Source organism: Podarcis cretensis (genome assembly GCF_951804945.1).
Source record: "Podarcis cretensis genome assembly, chromosome: 6".
NCBI classification, from domain to species: domain Eukaryota; kingdom Metazoa; phylum Chordata; class Lepidosauria; order Squamata; family Lacertidae; genus Podarcis; species Podarcis cretensis.
The window spans coordinates 28,485,170-28,508,685 of NC_137175.1; the positions used below are offsets into that span (position 1 = coordinate 28,485,170).

The following is a 23,516-nucleotide window of genomic DNA, read 5'->3' on the forward strand; positions in this document are numbered from 1 at the left end:
GGCTTCAAGCCTGCCATGGTTTCTGTGGCCACCATTCTTTCAGACAAGCAGATTTACCAAAACAGAGCCATGAAGTAGTTGGACCCAATGAAACAATGAGAGCTCTATGGTAGAACCCATGCTTTGCATGTAGAAAAGTCCCTGGCATCTCCTGGGAGAGCTGAGAATGACTCTTGCAGAAAATCTTGGAGAACTGTTGCCTTCAGTTTGCAATACTGAGCTAGATGGGCCAATAGCCTGATTCTGTATAAGGCAGTTTATTGTGTTCCACCATGTGTGGAAGCTTGCCTAGTTGAATTCATTCTGCATTGCATGTTCTGTGTTGTGCAGTCCTATATACGATCACTTGAATATGAGTCTCATTAAGTTCAGTGGGACTTTGTCATTGGTTAGCGTGCAGAGACTAGCAGCCTAAATGAGTTAAGATAGTATTCTGTACCTGTCATGCCTTGATTTTTCCTGTCATCTACTTGAGACATGCAGCAGTTTGAAGCTGCACAACTCCTCTTTGTGTTCATTATGATTGACTGAATCCCTTGATGATATTTTGGGTGTGATATGATGTCTTTGTTTCTCATCCTCCCTTTGTGGCTGTTAACTAACTTTGAGTATCAGGAGAAGCTTTTGTAGAGGAAAGGAGAATTGAACAGAAGATGACTTGTTAATGACCATGTGCTCAATTTTAAATATGCAGGCACATTTTGAAGCTGAATAGGATACTGATAGTACTATAGAGATTCAGCACATGGCTTTTCCTCACCCCTCCTTTGTGTTTTGTTTCTCTAAAATCTGCTCAAACCCTCTTTGCCTGTCAAAGATTTTGCTATTTTTTCTCCTGCTGTGGGGGTGTGAGGTGCAATTCTGCAAGCAAGGATTTACTCTTAACAGGCTTTGTGATGTTCCTTTGTGTTGTATTCAGCAAGGTAAGTTTTAAGCAACTTGAGCAGAAGAGAAAAAGCTGGATATTGAGTGTCTGTGTGGAATCTTCAAAAGTTGGCCTCATGCAACCTTCCCCTCCTGCCATTGGTGGCCCAGAGCCAGTTTGTTTACACAGATAATTATTTGATAGGAGCACCAGTTCTTAGATGGTTTATGCTTTGCAGGTTGAACAACACTCTGGACCCTTTGGTAATATGCTTCTGGATTTCAAAGGCAGGTGTAAGAAGGATTGATGGTGCTCCCTCCTTACATTTGGACAGTCTGCATCCATCAATTTCTATTGTGAAGAAAAAAAATGGAACCCAGGATAGGTCTGTACAGCTGGCATGCAGTTTAATTTAGAATGACTTGGACCACTATGAGAGTGGAGCCTAGGATCCAGTGGCATCCCTCAGTACACTGGTGCAGTGAGCACAAAACCTGCCTTCCTTCTTGGTGCTGGTGTGCTCTGCTGGAAGGGGTTATAATAACTTTTTTGCAAAGTGCAAGTTGGATGTACTGCAGGTATACACCCTCACTTCCCCACCCTGCCCATCAGCACGACAGGTGTTGTGGTAATAAATATAAGTGTACACACGGAACAAATCTTTTGCCCGGTACAGTATAGCTTTTTTTCAGCCTCAGAGCAGAATGAGAAACGTGAGTTGGCGTGTTAAACCTTACTGATACTTCCTCTCTCTCTCCTGCCCATTTATCTTTGTGCCCAGTGTGTACCTCCCTTGTGCCCACCATTGATGGCAGTGAAAAATGTCCCCATTCTGTTTGCAACCACTGGGTTGCGTTTATTGCTTTAACAGCAACTTTGGATGGTAGCAGAGGCATTAAATCAGGCATTTTCCATAAATAGGGATGAAGCATTTGTGATCCCCGCTGCAATGGGAGCACATATACATCTTGAGGATGGTGCAGTTTGACTGCTCTGCTGTGCTGCAGAAATAGGTGGTTGATTAACTCTTAGCTCTGGGAGAGGAGAACCAGTGTGTTTTGTTTCCAAACAACAATGATGTTTGTACATCTCTTCCTCCAAGTATTTCGATGAGGGGAGTTGCATTCCAAGGGGTTTCCCTAATGAAAGAGGTGGATCTTTGCAGCACTGATTTCATTGGGAATGAATTTGCACTCTTAAAACTAAAATTTGCAAACCATGTCCATTTTGATCCATTGGCAAGACACGTTTTGTTTTTCTTTTGAACTATGGAGATCAGTTGGAGACCTGAATCCCAGTTGCTGCCTTTGGAAAACTTCCCATGATGTCTTACCTTTCTTGGGAAACTGGAAGGTCTGATGCCGAAGGTATTGGCTTAAGAGATTTCACTTTCTTTCTCATGGTGTTTGTGGAAACTCACTAGCAAGCTGCATGATTTTGCTTTGACGTTTTGCAAAAGGGGAGAAGTGGAATGCAATGTTAATATTTTGTTACCTGGGGAATCATGTCATTGCCTCATAGAGAAGTGTGTGTATGTGTTTGAATGAAAATATACTCCTTGGTGTGTTGTAATTTTTACAGGACAGGTTTGGCAGCTCTGTATCTGTTAGGCATCATTTCAGCATTTCTCACCCCTTTTTTGAGATTCCTTTCTAACACAGTAGTGTTGTCCTAAATCCAGAGCCCCTTATGTACTCTGAAGCACCCACGTGGACTTCTCCATTCACTTCAATAAAGGAGGCAAGTTTTTGTACACCCACTAGTGCCCCTTTCATTGAAGTGATTGGGTCATTCCCTGCAAGATGAAAAGCTGTGTTTTGGCACTAGAGGCCTTACACACAAATAAACACACACACACACACACACACACACACACACACAGGTCTCTGTTCCAGAGTGATGGTTTGCTGGGAATAGTGAACAGAATAAAGCAGAGAGAATTCCCCCCGCTATTGAATTACATTGTTCAAAACGTATGGCACACATGCACACCTACATACATGTGTAAATTTGCTGTCTTGAAAATTGTATGGAAGTTCCTGTGCACAGTGCATCTGACAGATGTAGCTGAGCAGCCCATTGTTCTCATCGGAGCAGTCAGATGCCTCTGAGTCAGCAGGTTCCCGCTGTATTTTGCAGAATGAAAGAAAATTGCCACCAAAACCATTGCAAGGATTAGTGCAACCATCTAAATAAATGCTTGCTTGCAGGAGCTGGCTGATAGCTATTGAAAGTTATGACAGTTGTGTCAGGGCGCCCTGGCAATAAACATCAGGATGTTTATTATGTTAGCCATGCTCTTGTGTTGAAGGCAATGGTGAAAGATGGCAGGTTCCATCCTTTGGTACAAACACTTCCACACTGGTGCTAACATGACTCCCTTGAGTTTTTTCTTGCTAAGAAGGCTCTGATGCCTCCTTATCCAACATGGTACCCCCCAGCTGCTCTGGACTATAGTTCCCATTGTCCCTATCCATTGGCCATGCTGGCTGATGCTGATGGCACTTGCGGTTCCAAACACCTGGAGGGCACCCGTTGGGCAAGGCTGCTTTGCAGATTACGTAATCCAGACCTGGATTCCTAGGTGCAAAGGGTTGCTTCGCTTTTTCTTTGTGTATTTCCACGTGGCTTTGAGCAAGATCTCCGTTTGACCACCTGTAAATCTTTTTGCAGGCAACTTTCTATTTCCACAATAACTCAGGCAGTTGAAAATGTCTACCAGCTTGGATTAAGCACCACAGCAAGAGTGTTGCTAGTTTTGGTAATAGTAACAGCTGTGATGCACAGAATTAAATGTAGCAATAAGCTTCTATGCACGTCATTTGTTCTCTTCCACCTAGGGTATTAATTTGACTTCTGCAACCCCAGTTCAGTTATTCCAAGAGGAACCTTGGGCTAAGCCTTCTTAGGTGGCCTTTGGGATTCCACCTAAGACATGCTGTATCCCCAGCCACACCCATAAATGGCCCTACTTCCAGCATTCTTGTGTGTTTTTTGCCTGACTGGAGTGTATCCTTGAATTCTGATTAATGCATTTTTGCTTACCTGGGTGGAGGTTAGAGATAGGGGTGTAGCTGCACGTAGACACTAGCCTGTTGTCTAGGTAAGGTTCACACAAGCTGTTCTGTCCACTTTTGTCTCCGACCCCATCCGCCACCACTGGCATGTGGCCCCCAGAAGGTTGACAAGAGGAAAGTATGGCCTTCGGAGTGAAGAAAAGGTTCCTCTCTCTTGAATTATTTGGAAAGCCTCTACTGTTGCCTCTCCTTGCAATTCATATTTGAAAAAAGAGACCCTTGTTTGTTAAACAGACCCCAAAGTGCTCTGCAGATTCAAATGGGCTCTTAACTCTTTAATCTCATCTCTTTATTGCTGAACATTTTCCCATTCCTCCATTGTATTCAAAGCTGGGGAGACCTGGGATGTATTCTGTAGTGGTATTTACCATGCATCAGATCTGAATGCAAATGCACAGGGTGGAGCAGTCTCCTTCTGCACAAAGGAAATGTTGTTTTCTTTCTGTCTGTCTTCTCTTCTCCCCCTTTCCCCCTAAAATTTGAATAAATGGGGGAGAGATCAAAGGCTGTTTGAAGCTGTGTTAGGGGCTCATAATAAATTCATGGCCCTCCCTATCCCTATGCCTGTCTCTGTAGTGTGGCACCTTTCAGTGGATATTTTTAGCTTTGATTTCTTCCTTGGTGCAGGATCTTGACGGGAGCTGCGTTTTGGTGGAGAGAGAGTCATTTCATTGCTCGTGTGTGTGTGTGTGTGGAGGGGGGGGGAGGGATGGAGACTTGTAAGAAGAAGGCCCAGCAAAACCCCACTGTGCATTATAATGACACCTCTTTTTGTAATGGACTAATCTTGTTTGTTGCCATTAGTGCTGCTGGAAAGCATGATTGGCTGGGGGCAGCCAGGTATGAGTGTCTGTCAGGGCTGCTTTTTGTAGTGAGGCAGGTGAAGTTGGAGCGATGTCAAGCGTTTGAAGGCAGAGGAGGCAACAGACTGCTGGTTTCAACCGCCCCCCCTCCACCATTTCTCCCATCAGAGGTCTGGAATCTGGAAAGTGGCTTTCTCGTATTAATGCAAATGTTGAAGAGGCAGAGAGGAGGAGGATGAAAGAGGCGTTGTTGGATATTTCTGGAACTACAGTGTGGGGATGATGGATCCGAATGAACAATGGAAGCAATTAAAGTGCTCTAATTAGATGCACTATTGATCTGGCGCCGTTTCTGCTGGCAGGAGTTTCTGTCGATATTGGGTAACATGGCACACACTGCTGGGCAGTCCAGGTGTCTGCGGTTTCTCTCTCCTTCTCTGCCCACCTGGGCTTTGGTGCCTTGCAAAAAAAGGGGAGAGCTGATATCTATTTATTAAAAAGGGGCTTGGCCATATTATATTGGCAGAAATACTGATATTTGCATGCAAAGCGCATGCTCTACCACTAAACTATATCCCTTCATCTGTGAAGTCCCTCTTTTTAGGAATATTAAAAAATAATCTTTCTTAGGTCAGAGCAGTGGTGGCTGTTGCCCACTGAGACTTGTAGTAGCTTTCTCCACGTCCTCCTGAATTCTACAAGGGCAACGCTGAGGCTGAGGAGGAAGAAGGTGACAGACTGCACTACTCCCTGGACTGAAGCCAGTCAGGTGCAGGATGGCTGAGGGCAGGATGAGGCTGCTTGGGCAGTGCTACATTTGTTCTAACACAGGGGTTCCCAAAGTGGGTGGTGCCACCCCTGGGGGGGGGGATTACCTAGTGGATGCTAAGAGGCAAGTGGGTGGCATGGGGGTGCTGGAGGTGTCAATGACTATGTGATTTTGAAATGCTGATATCACTAGCTCAAGTTCATCAGTTTTGTTGACTTAATTAAACTAAATCGTTTTAACTGGGTATTGAATAAATGTGCAATTAATTGTTACGGTTCTGAATTTTATTGTGTTATAAACTTTCTTTGTGGGTCGTGTGAACCACTATCCTGAATATTACTCTTTATGGGGTAGAGGGCACTGGGGATGAGTTTATGGAACAAAGGCGGAGGAGGCCTACAAAAGTTTGGGAACCACTGGTGTAAGGGACTGACATCTATTGGATTGGGCAACATTGGTTCTTTTTCCATCTTTTTGTGATGTTTTAATTATTCTTATTAATATCACTTAAATTTAAATACCTTCATCTGAGCAGTTTACAGTACAGTGTTACCTCGGGTTACAGATGCTTCAGGTTGCAGACTCTGTTAACCCAGAAATTGTACCTCGGGTTAAGAACTTTGCTTCAGGATGAGAACAGAAATTACGTGGTGGCGGCGTGGCACAGCGGGAGACCCCATTAGCTAAAGTGGTACTTCAGGTTAAGAACAGTTTCAGGTTAAGAATGGACCTCCAGAATAAATTAAGTTCTTAACCTGAGGTACCACTGTATTAAAAAACCACAAAATACATAGCAAAACAACAAACAACAAATGCATGTGTGCACCCCCAGCTTCTATTTATATATGCAGGCCAAATACATTTTGTTGCCTGAGGCAGACAAGATGGCATTCCCCACCCAATTCCATGTGGAGAACCTGAGCAGTTGCAGTGATGATGGAGCAACATCCCTCATTGTACCTGAGGGCAGAACAGGAAGCTAGTTTAAGAGACCCTGGGGAAATGATGAGGGCTGTTTCCTACAGCAGCCAACGCCTGAGGCACCTGCCTCTTTCTGCCTCATGATAGGGCAAGGCCTATCTATGAGCTACCTTAGTTAAATTCTGAACAAGACAGGAACAACTCTTTTAAATAAATTATGGTCCGATAAATTATGGCTGCAAGGATGAAGTTGGGCAAGCCATGTCTAGAGGGCATATATTTATTTTATGCTCTACCACCACGCCCCACCCAGGAGCTGGTGGTGGCATACATGGTGCTCCCTTACTGCATTGTACTCTTGTAACAATTCTCTGTCGTAGGTTAAGTTGAGAGACAGTGACTGGTTCAAGGTCACCAAGTGAGTTTCACCCCTTGTCTCCCAGGTCCCAGTGCAAAACTTTAACCACTACAACCCACTGGCTGTAATGAACATTCCTACCAATTAGGCTCCAAACACAGTTAAGGTATGAGGAACAGGGTATAGACTGGCCTACTTATTAAAAGGCCATATGCTAAAGTATTCCAAATGATCTCATATGTACCAGGGCTGGTCAGGAAATTAGTTTGGTGCTTTCCCCATGAGGGAGACAAAAAATAGTAATGTTCCATCAGCATTTCCACTATGGGCAGGATTCACCTAATGAACCTTGTCAGCAGAAGCACTGCCCAAGGGCTTTGACTTATGCAACAAAGCTTTCTCCCTGCTTCATACCCCACACCCCCAGAAATTGGTTTGAGGGGAGTCAGAAGAACAGCATGCAGGTGGAGGAGAGGGAGGCCATTCTGCCTGGCAAGCTGATACTCTTGCACAGAAGAAATGTTTGTAATAGTGCAATGTTGAATTCCACCTGATGCCTGCAAGCCTCTCATTGTGGCTAAGGCATCAGTGCAGCAGAGCTAAATGCAGTCATTACTTTGATTGTCCAGACAAATAAAACCTCGGACTTTATGGAACTGCATTCCCCTTCTGATCAGAATGCTTTGATTTCCCACCCTGTCAGTTGATACCGTGGTCAAAATGGGCAACTGCTCTTGTGATGGTGAGTGAAGCAAAAACAGAAAGGGCAACTTGTCTTTGGTGACCTGTTCCTGATGTGGCTGTGTCTTCTTCTGCCTTTTAATCTTCTTGTTCACTTTCTCCATCTCCGTGCTCCAAAAGTTATTTGACCCTCTACTGTGTCCCTTCAGAAATTGCACGTGAGGGAAGGGAGATTCAAGCCAGACAATTAAATATCTGGTTAGCCCTTTGGTGTCTCCCAAGTGAGGTGATAACATTCCCCTCAAACAGTGTGAAGGAGCAGTCACTAAAGGGACATGCCTATTGAACACAGTAGTGTTGGAAGCTATCTGGTGTATTGTTAATTGCAGGTGGATATGTGCAGAAACTGTAGCAAATTCACCTACTCTAATGAGATGGCAAAGGGTGATAGGAAGAGCCTTTAATCTCCTTCACAAACTCCCATGAGCTTTTATAGGTGTTGGTATATTGTGGGAGTATGCCTGAAGGAAAGATGGAGGCCTCCTTTCCACTCAGAGATATTTAACATATAACATTAAGCTTGCATAGAGTGGAACGATGCATAAATTTCCCCAACACACATTTATGGCAAAAAAACCCCCCAAAACAGGTCTGTGTGCACTCTTTATTAGATATGTGCTTGCTTGCCCCATACAAATATTATGTAGGTGTGGTCACATACCTAAACTAGCCATAAGTGTAGATCAGAGAAAATGCTCACCCTTGCACATGTCTGGAGTTGGTATCTCATTACTGTAATCGGTTGCCAACCTTTTTGGGCCAGTGGGCACATTCTGTGTTTTGAAAGATTGCTTTGTGTGCCATGTCACAAAAGGGCTGCCCTGGTGAATAGGCATAATGGCTGCCATATCTAAAAGCGCAGAAGAGAAGGGGCCACAAAACATGGGCATTCTCTCTCCCCTCAGCCCACCATTGGCTGGCAGGCTTTCTGACACCACAGGGGCCTTGTTGGCAACACCGAAAGCATTACTTGGTGATGTATATATTGTTTGAATGGCATATCAGGCAGGATATCCCATGTTCTCCTGTAGGGGAGAATTGGGATCCATCATGTGGGTTGTCTCCACCTCTCTTACCTCTGGCAGGAAGTTAAGATTTTGAGGAATACATCAGGAGGCAGGACAACCCCCTAACTATTTCCCGCCTTCGCCACTTCTAGGAGGTTTCTTGCCTGCTCTAGGCATGGCAAAAGAAAAAGGCAGGAACGCCATCTTGGAAGGGATTTTTCCTTTTGTTTCCTTCCTTTGTCTTTGTTTCTTGCATCCTCTTTCAGCTCTCTCCCGCTGTCTGTACCAGGTTTTCATTCTCTCTCTCCCTCCTCTCAATCCATTTTTTACCCCCTAGGCCTTTTTGGGGGCATACAGCCCTTTGGAGGCCTCTGGACTTCTGTGCCTGGGAGGGAAGCCTAGGAAAAGGCTGAAACACAGTGGAAGGGGCCCATTTCTCAGGAGGAGAGCCTTTTCTGGGACACCTGCACCACAGTGGAGGCCTCCTTAGGTGCTCCAACAGGTGGTTCATAGTGAGGAGGTAGGGCCCACAGTGGCTCCCCACCTGATCTGGACACTGCTGAGATACATCACACATCATGAACCCCAATTCTCCCTTACGGGAGAAGCGAACATCGGTATTTACTATGATAAGTTCCTTCTCTGTAGGGAGACTTGGGATCTGGCCCTCCCAGGTACCACTGTGTGCACAGGGGAGGCTATTGGACACTGAATCTGGGAAGCTTGCCTGGAGGGGCGTGGGACATCTTCCCTCCAGAGGCCTCCTGTCTTCCTTCTCAGCCTTCTTGCTCTTCAGCCTATATCAGGGTTTTCCTTTCTCCTCTGTACCTGTGCTGGTTCCAGGGGCCAGTAGGGATTCTGCATTCAGTGAATAGAGGGGCATGTCCCATTGAAACAACAGTGTTCCTTTTCCTATCCTTTACTCCCTATGCTGTGATTATGCACTTACTTGCTTAAGCAGGAGTTGAACAGGAGTTAAGGGATTGTCTTGCCTCCTGGTGTATTCCTCAAAATCGTAACTTCCTGCCAGTGGTGAGAAGGGCGGGGACAGCCCACATAATGGATCCCAATTCTCCCCTACAGAGAATGAACTTGTCATGGTAACTACAATGTTTGCATCCCACCTTTTGTTCAGGGATGGGGAATCCCCAGTCACCATTGGCCATGCTGTTGGATTGTTTTAAGTTGGATTGGACAAGATCTGTAGGGAGGCAGGTTCCCCAATCTTGCTTTCAGTGGTCTAGGAGCTCATTCCTACTCAGTTATTTCCTACTGCCCTAGCTCTTAACATATATTCATACATAATTTTATTTGTATGCTGCTTTTCCATAGTCCAAACCATCCTCTAGGCAGCTTACAACATGGAAAAAACACATAGACACAACATAACAAAAGTCGTCATAAATAAAACCTCAAAAATACACAACCAAACTGAACAATTTCCACATAAATCATAAGATCTAAAATGACGATACAAAATATATATATATCAATAGTGGCAACAGCCCCTCCCCAACAAAATCCCTTAAACAACACCTAAGAGTCTGATCAGCAGCCTCAGCGTTCGTAGCTGGAGTCAGTCAGGGCCCTGCCCTCCCAGGCCTGGTGGAAAATGCCTGCAAGACAAGGAACAGGTCTTCCAGGACTCGCAGCCAGGATGGTCTCCAACAATCTAACAGTCTGTTCATAGCCTTGCTTTGCTAGATCAGAACCATGGATCTTGTGGCAACATTTCCTTTGATGTGCCACCTGCCCTTCCTGAGAGGGAAGGCTGGCCTTTCTATTCCCCAACCCACATAGTCTTGAATATAATAGATGCCTCTGCAGACGTCTTGTGTGTCAAGGTCAGCTCCAGGGCTAATTCTAGCTTGTGGAGAAATTCCACCAAGAGAAACCATGTGATCTAGTGCATTTTCCTTCCCTAATAGAAAAGCATTTCAAGGTATTTTTCCAGCCAGGAATGGGGAAGCTGTGGCCCTCCATGGAAACTGCTGGCTGAGGTTGGTGGGAGACATACTTACAACATAGAGGGGGCTACAGGTTCTCCATCTCTGTCTAAACTTAACATGCTCAAAAGTCTGTCTCCCACTGAGCTTTGTACTTTGCCCTATTACCAGTTAGGCAGGTGGATTCAAGAGTGCAAAAGCAGGAATAGCAGGATTTTGAAGCAGTTCAGTGCAATTTCTAGGAGATCACACCTGTGCAGCTGAGCTGCTTACCCATGTGGCTTCATGGAGACTTGTTTTATCTTTTCCTTAATTCTAAAATAGAATTGAACTGCAGAATATTTTTTTCTTCTTCACCTTTGTGGGGTGAATATATCTCATATATATATCTCACTGGATCAAGATTCTGTCTCCTCTACTAGCTACAAAAGCACTCCTCTACTAGCTACACTTTAAACACTGAGTCATGTTGGATAAGGTATCTCTTTCAACACAATTGCTTTCCAGTGGGCTGCTTCATGTTTTATGGGTGCAAGATTGCAAGGCTTTGAAACCACTTGAGCACAGCAAATGCACCCATGAGGACTCGGTTCTCTTCAGTGAATTCACAAATAGGGCAGTGCTTTGGAAAAGGGCTTTCATGGCTCTTCCAAGTAAACTGCCAACTCTGGACAAAGCAGATTAATTAGTTTGGGATCATAAAATGTCAGGAGAAACAGGTGATATTGAACTTGGGTCATGAATGCCAGTGTGGTGTAGTGGTTAAGAGCAGTAGACTCGTAATCTGGTGAACTGAGTTCGCTTCCCCGCTCCTCCACATGCAGCTGCTGGGTGACCTTGGACTAGTCACACTTATCTGAAGTCTCTTAGCCCCACTCACCTCACAGAGTGTTTGTTGTGGGGGATGAAGGGAAAGGAGAATGTAAGCCACTTTGAGACTCCTTGGGGTAGTGATAAAGTGGGATATCAAATCCAAACTCCACTCCTCCTCCTCCTCCTCCTCCTCCTCCTCCTCCCCCCTGGAATGAAGCCAAAAAGAACACCAGGACTGTTTCTTTGGGGTGTCTCCTTTTCTTAATGGTGACATGGACCATTCATAATGTAAGAATATTCTTCACAACTGTGAGCAGGGCAGTGGGGTGGGGTAAGTGAAGACAAGCTGTAACAGCTATAGCGTTGTTTGCCACTCTTGCTCAGATTGCTCACAAAAGCACTTTGCTAACTGAAATTCATTCTGATTGTGCGGATGAAATGCAACTGATAGAATTCAACAGGGTGTCATATTGGTGTGTGAATACAGTCCAGATCCAATGATCCCCAGGCACGCACCTCCAGATGGTGGAGATGTCGGGTGCAAAAGGCGCCTGGCTGATTTTGAGCACTGAGTGTCTGTTCATTTATATCCCGCTCTTGTTTTATCAAAAGCGGTTAACATTAACATTTTTTTTAAAAAAAAAAACAATCTCCCGAAAGTACAAACAGCAACAAAACCACATTAAAACCAAAGCAGCAATCAAACACAACCCAGATTGAGTGCCACATCGCATACCCCATCACACAGTACAAAAACCCCTGCCTGAAGTTGCCTTGTACAGTGGTACCTCGGGTTAAGTACTTAATTCGTTCCGGTGGTCCATTCTTAACCTGAAACTGTTCTTAACCTGAAGCACCACTTTAGCTAATGGGGCCTCCTGCTGCTGGAGCATGATTTTAACCCGAGGTACCACTGTACTGCTTCTTAGCCAATGACAAAACTTTAACAGTGCTGGGGCTAAGCAAGCCTCTCCCAGGAGGTTGTTCCAGAGCAGTGGTGCTGGAAATGACAAGGTCCTGTCATCATCAGGGCATCACATTGGCAACTCTTGAGCTAGGCTGTTGTATATGTAACACGAAGAATTACCTCGACGAGTGGTTTCATTAATATTACTGTGTATATTTGAGTTTCACTGTATGAGTGCTAGTACAACTTAGCTGGAGGCAGTGTTGTTCAAGGTCTTCATTAGCAGAATACCGTGATGTAATTTTGCCATGTGCCTTTCGCCCCATCCCCCTTTGTTGTTAAGAGGCTTGTTGAAACCGAGATGCTCATGAGGAATAAGGAGTCAAAAAGGGTCAGGTGGAAGGTGACACGCTGGCTGAATTGTAGTTGTTTGTATGGCAAGGGTTCTTGTTTTTGCCTGTGCGTAAAACTGCTGGCCACAATTACAACCAAGACTTGATCGTGTGGATTTCCACTTGGAAGCCATTTATTGCGAGTTAAGTAAAAATGTCACAATAAACATATAATAAGATTCAAGATGTCACAGTAAAATGAGAACAGCAACAAAGCAAAACCAAACCCCAGAAAGAGGTTTCACAAGAAGGAACGTGTTTTCTCCAAGATACTACCTGTTTAACTTGCCATTGCCACTTCCTGAACTTTTATTAAGGTCCTATAGATGGACTGCTGTGTCTGCGGCACTGCATTAATCATTCTTCTGCAGCTGCTGTTGTGTTAAAGAAATGTTGTTACAAGTGTGTTTTGAGGATTTGTCCTTGCAGTGTATGTTGCTATGTTTATTTAGAAAACAGTTGGCAGGCTTTGCTTCTAGAGGTGGAGAACTGGAATATCAAGAATAGCTGGCTTTGCCATTGATAGATAATTACTTGCACTGCCCCTGCCCCTTTGCTCTTGTCTGTTCTTGGCTTTGTTTGTTATTTCTTTCTCTGTTGCTTGCTGTTTTAACCAACTGGCATTTATAGGTGGGGTGGAGTTTTAAGAGTCTGTGCACATGCAGAATTTGGTGCATTCTGAGAATTGTTTTAGTTTCAAGCATGGGAGTAGCCAGGGGGCTGGAGGGGGGCAGGTGCCCTCCTAAAACAGGTAAATAAATAAAAATATTTAACTGACCAATTGTGTTCTGCGCCCCCCCCCAAGCATAATGCTTGCCCCACCCAAAATAATGCCTGCCCCCCTCCAAATAAATCCTGGCTATGCCCATGGTTTAAAGCAAATTTCTAGCTTTTATGGCAGGTGTAGGGAACCTTTGGCCCTCTGAAGGTTGCTGAACTTCAGTTCCCTATAATCCTTGGTCATGCTTGCTGAGGGTGATGGGAGTTCTAGTTCAGCAACATCTGCCGGGCCACAGTTTGCCATACTTGCTCTATGGCTACAAAATAAACTTCAGTGTGTGCAGGCAAAGGCTAGTGCAATTTCAGAAGCCCAGTGTGAGAATGAATAAGATTTCCAGTGCCAAAGTGTTAGGAACATAAATATTTTGGGCCGTTTTTTTAAGATTAGCAAAAGTAGAGTAAATTATGCAGAGCAAATATATGTGGAAAGGTTGCAGAATGAATTTTGCAGATTTTTGTGTTACTATAGTGCAGGATTTTGACTTGTTTAGGGCTCAGACTACACTGCACTGCCTTTTGTAATTCAAAAGTGTCTCTAATTGACTGGAAAGATGTAGCCACTTGAATTAAATATCATGCTAATAAGGTATTGTGTAGTAGCCAGCAGATAATAAGGTTAGTTATGTATTTATTCTCCTGCAGGCGTGTACGGTTTATAAAATAGGTGCAGATAAAGTATACTGGTACAGCTCCTGCGACAGAATTCTTGATTCATAGCTAACCTCAGATAGGGGACCTCATCCAGCCCCCAAGCAAATATTTCTGGTCTTCCAGAGATATACTGACTCTGGTAGCAGCAAACCTCGCTCTAAAACTGTGCAGTGTAGTAGAGCGAGGGGTGGCCACACCCACTGCCGGCATGTGCCCACAGGAGTGTCGGCCAAGAGTGAATACAGCCCTCGGGCTGCAAGAGGTTAGTCATCCCTGACAGAGAAGATGCCACCCAAAGAACTGCAGTTCTGTCTTGTGTGGCATTTTGGAAGCAGTAGCCTGAGGTTTCACTCCCTCTGAAGGAGCAGGTACATAGCTTGGGGTATTTCTGGAACCTCAGTGGCACAGAGTGGCTTCCATCAACTTGGGTTGGTGGCCCAGCCACTATCTAGAGAGGGGTAGCCTAACTTCTTTTGTTTACGCTTTGGTAACCTCCAGACTAGACTAGCTTACTTCAATGCATTATGTGCGACACGGCCCAACTGCACCTGGTACCAGTTTGGTTACAGGCCCAATTCAAAGTCCTGGTTTTGAGCCAGTGTGGTGTAGTGGTTAAGAGCGGTACAGTCATACCTCATGTTACATCCGCTTCATGTTACGTTCTTTCAGGTTACGTCCCGCGGCGACCCAGAAGTACCAGAAAGGGTTACTTCTGGGTTTTGCAGCTCGCGCATGCACAGAAGCGCAAAATGATGTCACACGCATGCGCAGAAGTGGCGAATCACAACCCGCGTGTGCGCAGATGCACCACTGCGGGTTGCGCTCTTTTCATGTTGCGAATGGGCCTGCAACCAGAGGTACCACTGTAGTCTTGTAATCTGGTGAACCAGGTTCGCACCTCCGCTCCTTCACATGCAGCTGCTGGGTGACCTTGGGCCAGTCACACTTCTTTGAAGTCTCTCAGCCCTACTCACCTCACAGAGTGTTTGTTGTGGGGGAGGAAGGGAAAGGAGAATGTTAGCCGCTTTGAGACTCCTTAGGGTAGTGATAAAGCAGGATATCAAATCCAGACTCCTCTTCTTCTCTTCTATGTGGCTCAGGACACCAATACCCCAAAGACTTCCTCTCCCTAAATTAACTGACCCACGATTTTGCGGTGGTAATCTGAGGCCCTTTTTTGTGTGCCTCCCTCCAAGGGGGATCTGGTGGGTGAGAACACAAGAACAGGCCTTTTCTGTGGTGGTTCCCTCATTCCTTTTTTTATCAGGCCTTTGGCTTTTGAATATCTATAGCCTTTTTGCATGAGTGGGATGTTTTAATGTATGCTGTTCATTTTAAAATAGAATTGCCTTTTAGATTTTTTAATGCTGATTTTAATGTAAGCTTGCTTAAAGCATTGTATGTCAATTTGAGTTGGTGTGGCAAATGAAGACTAATCTATTCAATCAATTAATAATTGTTCCTCTTAGTTTGGGTTGATACCAAAACCTCTCCCTCATTTGGGTAGGCCACAGAAATCCAGAGCTCAGCTTAAATAGCCTTGGATTCCACAGCTAGAACAAAAATACACTCTTTTGACCCAAATAGGGTTCTTATTAGCTTTGCATGAATTTGCACTGATTAAATGATTCTCTGTAAATGGGAGGAGATATGCAGGAAATATGCAGAGAAAGGTGTACAGGTCATGGTTGCACTTGGGAAGGATGAAAAGATGAAAGCAAGCTTTTCTCCTCTAACAAAGCATTATATCCAAGAGGTCATATCAAATTAACCTTTAAGGCTGAAGGCTTCTTGGTGGAAAATCTACACTGCCCTGGTTGTTTGTAAAAACAGTAAGCCACAATTTGCGCACATTTAACTAGGGTGCATTCAGCTTGATGCACTTGACAAAATTAAAAAGGGAGCAGGTGTTCAGGAAAAAAAGGCTTTGGCAATCCCACCCGCCATTGCACCTGATGTGTTTTGACTAGACATGATATTGTCAATCCCTGGAATGTAACCCCCCACGTAAGTTGCAGGCTTAGAACAGTGGCTCTTTTAGAGCTGTATGTACCATCGAGTCTTTGCACAGACAGAATGAAGATGTGCAGCCTGGCTAAAGGGGGCAGTTTTTATTCCTTGCCCTTGTACAAATGCTCTTCTTTCCTTTTGCAAGAAGCTCACTAATGTGAGAAGCAGGCCATTGTAGCATGCTATTTACACTGTTTCAATCAAGTTGTTGTTAAACTTCACAGGCTGCAGATGGAAGGGTTGACTTCTAAGCTATCCTTCAAGGTCCAAGACCCAACCTTTGTGGCTTTCACATCTGGGTCGGTAATGAACTCCGCTGGCCAAATGTTGCCTTCCAGAACTTTGGTGTCTCTGCTGGAACAGCAGTGGTGAAGTTAATGTATATAATGAGAAGATAATGGCACGCAGAACAGATGGCTCTAAAATTAGAATGTGTTTAATAATTCCTTGTGCAGGCCAGAAAAAGTATCCATTTCATTTCCTGAGCGGTGGATTGTTTTCCCAAGATTGGATCTAGTAAATACATACTTCTATTATTTTCATAAATAAGTTTGAATGCACAGTGGTTGGCTGACTGAAGAAAATGCTGCTGTTTCATTCATTTTTGTCAGTGAAAAGATGCATATTTATACCCCACAAGGGAATTTTCTTGGTTGTAGTAAATACACAATTGTTCAGGACGTAGTTATAGCATTATTGTGGGTATACTGGTTTCATCAGCGTTTCATGTAACAAATGTCTGAAGGGTGAATGACAGGTGTACTTCCTTAAGTAATTATGTGCTTGGGAGATGAGATTGGCTCATGGCTTTCCAATGTATGTACCTGGATGTTTGATATATTTATTTTTCAGACTCTTCAGGTTTACTACCAGGAATTCAGGGTCTCTATGGTAAATACATAATTGCCACATATTGCACGGAGCTGCTTACAGTTTGCAGCAGGGGTAGGGAACTGGCTCTGGCCATTGGACCAGATCCTTGTCTCCCCTATCACATGTGAGTGAGACTGCCTTCCTGTCAATCACCTGATGCCAAAATGATGTCAGATGACTTCCTTCAAAGGCTGCACTTGGCTCCATGAAAACCCTGACCATCAGCTGATGGTCATTGTTTGCACAGAGTCCTGCTTGTTGCTCTGAAGTCCTGACGATGATGTCAGGTGTGACTTGGCCAAAATGACCTCATGGGCCAAATGGAGAGAAACCTAGTGGGGCTAATTAAGCCCACAGACCAGAGGTTTCCCATCACTGCTTTGCAATGTTCAGATAACAGAGGCAATCCCAGATCTTATGAAGAAATGAGAGGCATATTAACAGTGACAACTTTTGCAGTGACAATTCTGTTCTTTGCAAAGGCAGCATTACATTTTCTCCTCCCATTTCTCACTCTCATTTTTCTCCTTCTAGTGTCTGAACAGTGCTTGAACAGAGATAAAATAGTCCAACAGCAGCTGGAGACTGGGTGAGTTTTCTATAACCATTTAATTGTCTTTCATCAAACCCTTCACTTTTGTTTCTTTAAATGGAAGCTTGCCAGTAAAAAAAAGTGACTGTGGTCTTTCTATCATTTTTTTCAAATACTCTTTTAAAAGTACCATCTTGTAGTTTACTTGTTGCCTCCTCCGCTAGTGCTTAAAAGGTGTTTGCTTTCAAAAACCACAAAGAATATACCCTGCTCACCTGCAAGCAGCTTCAAGCGCTACTGGACCTCCAAACTGAGTTGCTTGCAGTTTGGCATCTTAGATAAGTTAAGAGATACATGTGGGAAGAGGCCAAATGCAACCAGGGCGGATTGCAGCGGTACCTATTTACTTGCACTGACATACCTTCAAACTGTAGGGACGCGGGGGGCGCTGTGGTCTAAACCACTGAGCCTCTTGGGCTTGCTGATTGGAAGGTTAACAGTTCAAATCCCCGCTATGGGGTGAGCTCTGTTGCCCTGTCCCAGCTCCGGCCAACCTAGCAGTTCGAAAGCACGCCAGTGCAAGTAGATAAACAGGTACCACTGTGGCGGGAAGGTAAGTGGCGTTTCCATGTGCTCTGGCACTTGTCACGGTCCTCTGTGTGCCAGTAGCAGTTTAGTCATGCTGGCCACATGACCCGGAAAACTGTCTGTGGACAAACGCCAGCTCCCTTGGCCTGAAAGCGAGATGAGCACCGCAACCCCATAGTCGCCTTTGACTGGACTTAACCATCCAGGGGTCCTTTTACCTTTCTGCCACAGTAGTGCATGTCTGTTGATGACACATCATAGTGGTCTTCCATATTAGTAGCTGCTGGAGCTGTTTTCTACAATTGATTGTAGTAAACAATTTTTTGACGCATACAGAATAGAGTGAAGGTAGATCAGGATATATTGTAATAATTAAGAACAATGTTTTGAGGTGATAACAATCAAGCAAACAGATGTGTACAAGTTCATGCACTCAGACAGATGTGCACAGAAAGTATTTCCAAGATAAACTAGTTGAAAAAATGATTTCTCACCCCTTACCAGCACACATTTTCAGCCACGGGTGCTTTGAAGGGTTTTCTATGCTTTATATGTTTACTGTAAATAATTTGACACCATAATAACACTTGCTTACACACAGCAAATAGCTTTATAATGTGTGGGATCATGCTAGTGTGTTCTGTGACTAATGTGTATGAATGACGGGGGTTAGATTACTGCAATACATTAAACATAGGGTTGCTGGAGCAGAATTCGGCAGCCAGGATGCTCACCAGGGCAAAATAGTTTGAGCACATTACACTGATCCTGACTTGACTGCCCTGGCTGCCAATTAGTTTCCAGGCCCAATTCAAAGCGCTGGTTTTGACCTATAAAGCCTTAAATGGCTGAGGACCACAATACGTCAATAACCAACACTCCCTTTATGAACTGACCCAGAACCTGCAGTCATAATCTAAAGCCCTTCTTTGTGTGCCTCCCCCATGAGTAGTCCGGAGGGTGGCAGCATGAGAACGGACCTTTTCTGTAGTAGCTCCCTGCTTGTAGGGTGTTCTCCCTAGCGAGGTTCACCTTCATTACATATCTTTAAGTGCCAGGCGAAAAAAATTCTCTATAACTGGGCCTTTGACTGATTAACTTTCTTTGCCCTTTTAAATGTGTTTGCGGGTTGGTTTTTTATTGGTTTGTTTTTGTCTTTATTATGTATTTTGGGTTCTCATTTTGTATTTTTATGTTGTGAACTGCCCTGTGATCTTCAAATGAAGGGCAGTATACAATTATTTTAATAAATAACAAAGTAAAAATAAATGCACATATCCACCCGCTTGATGTGCATGTTGTAGAGAAGACGAGGACTGTGTAAAGTATGGAGCTTCTTATTGGTACAACTTTTCCTCCGTGGGTAAACTAGAGGATAGTCCTTAAACATGGGCACTTTCCATTTTTAAAGTGATCTGCAGATCCTTGTCAGATCTGCCTCGGTTCTGACACTTTGATCCTGTGTTGGGAATGCTCATCTGAGGATGCTGTTGCAGCTCAGATGCAGTTCAGATGAAATTTGACCTGGGAAAACACTCTTGTTTTTGAATGGGGTTCGTGCAGGAGGCAGGTTCCTACTCTCTCTTTCTCTCTCTCTCTCTGTGTAGCAGTAACTGCAGTCTTGTCAGGGAAAATAAATATCACACTAGTAGCATAAGGGAAATCCATGTCTTTGAGGAGAGCTGTAAATGGGTCAGTGGCATGGATGAAGATAAAATGCATGCACATGCCTCAGGGGCGATAGATTTTTCTCTCTCGAGTGTGTGGCTTGTAAATTTTTATGGGCAATTTCTACTCTGTAATGCCAAGTGCCTTACATTTTATTATTGCAAGAGTTGGGTCAGGGGCATGGCTTAGTTCACATCTTTCCCTCCACCCACCCCCAGCTCCCTGTTATGGATAATGATTGTGATCATTTTTTTCCTGGGGGGGGGAAAGGAACACATAACTAAGACAATACTATAATCTTCCTCCTTTTAAAAAAACTTGTCTCTCTGGGTTGGAACATGATCACTGCAATTCCTAATCAAACCCATTACGTATTCAAATATTTGGTTGTGGATATTTAGCTCTAAATGCACTTGGAACAGGATATACATCCAACTGAGCGAGAATAAGAAAGATGAAAGGTAAACCCTGAGATTACTCCCTTCCCTTCATTAAAAAGTGAGAGAAAGAAAGAAAAGAATAGGTACTCTTTCTTAATATCTTCTACATCATTGGTGGCTTATTATTATTAATATTTTACCTAAGGGGAGAGGGTGATTTGCATCCCTATCAGGGTGCTGGGTTGATGGAGAGGTTTAAATATCTTTGCTGAACCCAGTGCTACTGCCCACTTCACCTTTTATTGTACCACTGCCAAAAGGGGTTTTGAGTGGAATTTAAATTAGCGCTGGGGGGTATTATCTGACCCCTGAGCTTAGGGGTTGGCCACCCCTATTCTCTGCTCTGTATTGCTTCAAACAGAAGACTGCCTTTGCAAAGGGAAAGACTTTATCTCACTAGAGATGAGCCACAAACTCTTTCCCCTTTCTTTTATTACCTCTTTCCAATCTATGCTAGCCCACACTAATTTTTTACCTGTTCTGTTTTGTTTTTTAAGCATTTGGCACTTAGCAATGTCTTACAAGGATAATCAACACACACACACACAAGGAAAACAAACAAGGGAAGAGAGACAGACCAGGTCTTAGACACCCATCTCAGTGCCTTGGGTGCTTCATAGCTCACAGTCAATCTCACATGTTTAAAACCCAATAACTGCATTTTGTTTTGCTTCTGAACTGTTGTCAGACCTGTTCTACCAAAGGTTAAGAGGAAGATGCAGCACTCTGTGCATCAGTGATCCTACTGAGACAATGATAAATACCAAACTATTGTAGTGGAAGCCCATTTTAATTCAAACTTCATATTTCACCTTCACCTCTTGGGTAGTTCAGCATTCCTTCTAGTGCCGTGAACCTTATTTTCCTGCTGAACATCTGTTTGCAACATTTCTGGAAAAGGTGAAGGTCAAAATGCCTGTATAGTTTGAAATCTATTGTAGCCCAGTAGGCAAAACAGTATGCAAAGCATTGGCAATCTGAGGATTACTCTGTGAAAATCTCCTTTTCTCCAAGCCCTGTCTTAATTTTCCCCACACCTGACACTAAATATAATGTCAAGTTGAGGACAGGTGGGTAAGAAATTCTCATGGGGACTTGATACACTGACTCTTAACAGGAGCGGTTATTTTCTGTCCACCATGGTGATTTCAAACTAGCCAGGCACAGTTCCAGTATCAGAGAAAAATCACCTTGGGAAACAAGTTTCAGGAAGGTAAACCACAGGTGGAGGAGAGTTCTTCTTTCCTCGCCCGCATGCCCCTTGTTTCTCATAAAACTAGACCCACATAGCTTCTTTATCTGTGCTATCATGACCACTCTGTCCTCATAGAATTTCTGTTTGTTTGCTTGCTCATAATCTACCCTTTTGTAAAAGTACAAAGTGGTGTGCACAAACAGAAATTGCAACAATAAAAACATCAATTTAAAAAAACCTCTATGAACACTAGTTGGGTAAAAGAAAATGCACATTTCAAAGCACCTCTAAATAAGCGACGTTTCTAAGTGATGTCTAAAAGAAGGCACTGATGCTTGCTGCCCCATCACAGGATCTCAGTGATCCTGGTGGAACATTAGGGTTCAGGTGGTCCTTAGGGTTCTTTAAGTCTAAGTTGTTTAGGGCTTGTGAATGAACGCATGAACCTTGAACCTTGCCCAGTAGCAAATGGTGTAGACCATTGTATTCCGTCCATGATGGTTCGGGAATGGTTTTTGCTGGTGTACCAGCCAGAGCTGGTGGAACCCACTCCTAGCTACAGTGGTTGCTTGGTCCTCTAGAGATAGATTAATGATCACTCCTAGACTGTAGACCTGCTCCTTCAGAGGGAGTGCAACCCCATCCAGAACAGATGACTGATCCATGGCTGAGACTTTGGGACCAACCACCCATAAGGCCTTTGTCTTCCCAGGATTCAAGCTCTGCTGGTCCTATACATGCCTATAGTATTGGCTATTTGCAAGTTGAGTCCTCCTAGTGATAAAGATATTTCAGTTATAATGTGCTTATTTAGAAAAAGCTCCTCTTTTATTCAGAGTTTGATTCTGCATTACCTAATGTCCCTTTGAGTCTGGCTTTAAGGTTCAGCATTTCTCTGTTTCCTGGATTCCAGCATCTTTTCTTCTTGGTACGGCAGAGAGTAGCAATTTATTAGCAGACCATGTGAAGTTGGTGGAAGAGAAGGGAGGGAGGAGGCCGCTTCTGTCTTCAGGATCTTTGAATAAACTAACAGTGCAGCAAGCCTGAAGAATAGAAACCGAGCCTGTCAGATCGCCTATAATTTGAGCCTGACTACAAGTCCTATGATTGAAGTCCTTTGTTGTTTTTTAGGTTTCCCAATTTGTACAGTACACTTAGTTTCACCTCCAAGGTGTTAGCGTGTCAGCAAGGGAAAGAAAAAGTGCAGCTACAAAGGAACTAATTTGACAGTCGCCCTGTCAGCCTGGGGGAACTCCCAGGAAGTCTGCACCGAATGTACAGCTGTTGCAGGAGAGATGAAGAAACCCAAGGAGCCTGAACTCTGATCTGAGAAGACAGATTTACTTGTGTGCTTGGTTTCCATTGGGGTACCGTACCTTTGCCGTGGTGAGATGTGTGCATGCTCAAGCAGGCGTTTCGTTTTGGTACATCCTGCCATTGTGGAGTATGATGCCATGTCCCCTCATGCTCGTTTCTTTTTCTTTTCTATTTTTTTCACCTAGCCAATGGATTACTTGGGAGCAATACCCCTGTTGAGGCATTTTTATCTTGCAACAAGGGAGAGAGGGAGAATACAGTAGCATTACATCCCTGTTCCTCAGCGCCAGCGATCTTCCACATGTTGGAGGGCAAGCTCCTGAAACAGGGAACCTGATGTACTTGTGGAGGCTCCCCATGTGACTTAGAACCCTGCATGATTGGGGATTTGAATTGCCTGAGGAACTTCCATGGGTACAGCAAGTTCCCTACTGCAGATGCATGGATGCTGGTGGAATGCGGTGATGGGGACATGTGATGCTGCTAACGGGGACAAAGAGTGTGAATTGAACATTCCGTTCCACTATTTTAAGAAGAGATGGACAGCACATTCTTATAGCTGCTGTGGAACTGCTATGCTGACAACAAAGGGTGTGTTATTCATTTAAGTACCTTGCTCAGATTCTATTTAGGGAGCAGGGTTGGGAGGACCATCAATACAGTAGTTGTCAGGACTGTAACGGTATTAGCTCACTATAGCCAGTAACAGAAACTCTATGGTTGAGCTTCATTTTCTTGTAGAGCCCCAGTAACCTCCTTTCCTGATGCAATACCATAGTTCCATCCCCCAGGATCTCATATCAAAGTCTTTCGTTGCTTATTTTTGTCCTTCATTTGCACACAAACTGAAATAGGTACCACAT

The 23,516-nt window shown here is 44.1% G+C and overlaps 1 protein-coding gene across 8 annotated transcripts in view; it reads left to right on the top strand.

The window, feature by feature from the left end:
• The window catches only part of EPB41L1 (erythrocyte membrane protein band 4.1 like 1), a 164,082-nt gene that overhangs the window by 3,172 nt on the left and 137,394 nt on the right, over positions 1 to 23,516 (top strand). For 5 of the 8 annotated variants that reach the window (XM_079978818.1, XM_079978819.1, XM_079978820.1 and 2 more), the window contains exon 1: positions 17,442 to 17,502. The gene's annotated coding sequence lies outside the window, so the exon portion shown is untranslated. Of the gene's footprint in view, positions 1 to 17,441; positions 17,503 to 23,516 lie in introns of those variants that run through there. The other 3 variants (XM_079978814.1, XM_079978816.1, XM_079978817.1) reach the window with 1 other exon arrangement.